We start from the raw sequence: 3239 nt of genomic DNA, 5'->3' as shown, positions 1-3239 counted from the left end.
ATTGAATTGTCTGTATTTTCATTGATAACAACGTAGTCAACATTGTATGCAACGATATAAGACGTAGCACTTTGAACTATTAAAATATGTCACTGAATATGTCAAGTCAGTTTATTTGTGACGCCCTTATCACAAAGAGTCTCAAAGGGCTGCACAGACCACAGATTATTGCAAACCACGGACTATTATGCAAGGTTTGGTAGGGTTACTTTAAAAGTGTCGATAAAAACTCATATTGTTGGGATATGATATAATGAAATCATGTTAAAAATGTCGGTTAAAACATCATATTGTCAGATATAACGAAATTGGGTATATGCTCAATTGCTGTTAAAATTGTCGAGAAAAATTGTTTCAAACCTCACATTGTTTATTTGTAGCTCAGGAGGTAGAGTGCTCGTCTTGGGATTGAGGGATCCCAGTTCAAATCCCAGCTCGTCCGTGTTACGTGTCGAAGTGTCCTTGGGTAAGACACTGAACCCCTAACACCCCCAATAAGCAGGTTAGCGCCTTACATGGAAATGTGGAGCACATTGTAAAGCGCTTTGGGAAGTCGTTGACTTGAAAAGCGCTATATAAATGCAGATCATTTCATTTCATTAATAGTGTCAATAAAATTGTTCAAACCAAAAGAACTTGATTCAATTAATTTTGGATTACTCCAATACCAAATATGCTAATAAAAGACAAAAGAAACTAAATATGAATAAAATTACTAAATTTTGTGCAGGCTTGGGGAGTAACGGAATACATGGAACGGCAAAAATGATGTTGGCAAGCTGTTTGGATTTATTTTCATTTTGTTTCTGTCGCATTTTATGTTCGTTTTGCCGGAGATCAAAGAGATCAAAGCCAGGAGAGAAAGCTTACCATGTGTTGTGAGTCATAATTATATTCATATTTAGTTTATTTTGTCTTTTATTAGCATATTTGGTATTGGAGTAATTGAAAGTAATCAAGTTAAAGTAACCCTACCCAACCCTGCTATTATGACACCTGATCCCCTGATCTAAAACCTACATGAGGGCAAATAATACACAGCTAATGTCAACATAAAATGTAGGTTATTCATATGCTATAGAATAGAAGTGTGTTTTAAGCTTAGATTTAAACATTTCCACTGAGGTTGCAGGATGGAGAACGCTCTCGAACCTGCGGATCTCTTCTTGGCTCTCGGGATCACGAGTAGACCAGCATTTTCAGAGTGAAGGCTCCGGACCAGAATATTATACAAAAGTATAACAGAATTAGAGGGCTACTCCTTTCAGTGTAAGAAATTTTAGAGAGCAGATGGCTAGTTACAAGCTACCGGGGCACTGGAGCGCGAATGGAGAACGCTCTCGAAACCTGTGGATCTCTTCTTGGCTATTGGGATCACGAGTAGACCAGCATTTTCAGATCGAAGACTCCGGACCAGAACATATGAAGAAATTGGATTTGAAAGATATGAGGGAGCAAGTCCATGCATGATTTTGTATATTACCAAGGAAACTTTAAAATCACATCTTAAGCTAACAGGGAGCCAATACAGGTTAGCTAAAATTGGGGTAATGTGATCAAACTTTCTTGTCTTAGTTAAAAGCAATCCACACCCCTTTTATGCTCGTCCAGGGGTGAATTTTGTCTTGATGCCTCAAGCCCAGAATATTCTATTGGCCGGTCTAAATTGTTCCTCAGTGTGAATGAGCGAGTGAATTGTCTGTCTCTGTGTGCCCCGCGACTGGCTGTCAACCGGTTCCGGGTGTCCCTGCCCATAGCCGGAAGATAGCTGGGATGGGCTCCAGCACACCGTGACCCTACTGAGGATAAGCGGTGCAGAATATGGATGGTTTTTTCATTCATTATTTGTAAAAAAAATCCTCAACTGAACTGCTCTTTAGAGCTCTTATTTTTCATCCAAATACTCTGCTGGAATCCCAGAATTGAACACGCGGCGGGACATGGATTGTCTACACCAACACACTTCAGGGTAAAAATGTAATAAAGTCTTTAAAGAGAAAAACAAATAAAAGACTCAGGATAAAAAGCAGAAAACAACATTTATAATGGTGGAAACATGTTGGCCTGAAGAGGGATGGGCGCCACCAGGCTATATCTGCCTAAGACACATCACAGTGAATGGTGGCCCTTGGGCCCTTGTGGTTAAGGAATACACCAACCAAACCAAACAACGCTTAGACACTGGCCTATTTTATAATGTTTGTGAATGAAAAAGAATAGTGCACCGGAAAAAGTGCAATGAAGAGCACTTACATATGGTAGCAACAAATCCCCCAAATAAGAAAGAATACATTTTCACAGTTTGGTGCAATAACATTTAGCAGCAACAAACAAGTCATACAACGTGTTTTTTTTTTTTTTTTTTGCACTTGTTTAGGGTGGTGATAGCCCTGGGGAAGAAGCTATCTCCGAGCCTCTATTTTCTTATTTTGAGGAAACTGGTCAAAGAGATGGTGGCTGGAGTGTGATGAGTCCTTTATAGATTTGAAGACTCTGCTAGTGTTAGAAGATGACAATTTCCTCTAGATGGGGCAGAGAGCAGCCGATGATCTTCTGAGCCGTGTAGATTACTTTCTTTATGTGAGGGGAAAAAAATCTGTCCTGTTTGTTCTTCTGTTAGGGGAAGGAATGTCAAACTCAGTTTGGCTCTGGGGCCGGATCCAAAAAAATGTATTCGCAGGCATGCCAGATCAGTACGTCAACTTCAATTTTTAGCTTTGTTTTTCCAGTATCATGTTTTCTCATTCGGCCTAAACTGGTAACTTACCCCACATATACCAGTTGACAAGGGATCATTTGTTGAACACGACACATTAACATACCTGCCAACATTGCCGCTTTACACGTTGGTCGCTTTTTGCTCCTTAAAAACGAGTATTGATTTTTTTAGAATAATTGACCGATTTTTCGAAATAATAAAAAATTTGACTCAAGACCAATATTTTAGCCTACAGCTATGTAAAATAATTGCAAATTCTTAATCTATGAATACTTTAAAAAGCGCACGTGCAGTTAACGGTTTGCCTAGCTCAAATCTTTTTTTAAATGAAGTTTCACCACCAGGAGTCGCCAAATACAAATAGCCTATTTAAACACACATGAAAGTACGGTTCAGTATATAATTGGTCAGTTTTTACCTTTATCTTATTTAAACCCACTCTTACACGTCTTAATGTAGTATGATATTATTTGGATACAATTGCTGCTTTTATTCTGAAGCATCTTGCAAAACTCATTTA

The 3239-nt window shown here is 38.7% G+C and overlaps 1 long non-coding RNA gene across 1 annotated transcript in view; it reads left to right on the top strand.

Annotated features, from left to right (window-relative positions):
• Window positions 1–3239, top strand: part of LOC148355195 (uncharacterized) — a 34603-nt gene that overhangs the window by 423 nt on the left and 30941 nt on the right. The window lies entirely within an intron of this gene.

This window comes from Urocampus carinirostris, chromosome 12 (genome assembly GCF_059441175.1).
Source record: "Urocampus carinirostris isolate Australia breed hairy pipefish chromosome 12, RoL_Ucar_1.0, whole genome shotgun sequence".
Lineage (NCBI taxonomy): Eukaryota > Metazoa > Chordata > Actinopteri > Syngnathiformes > Syngnathidae > Urocampus > Urocampus carinirostris.
Note: the sequence above shows the minus strand (reverse complement) of the source record. Positions and strands in the feature narration are given on the sequence as shown.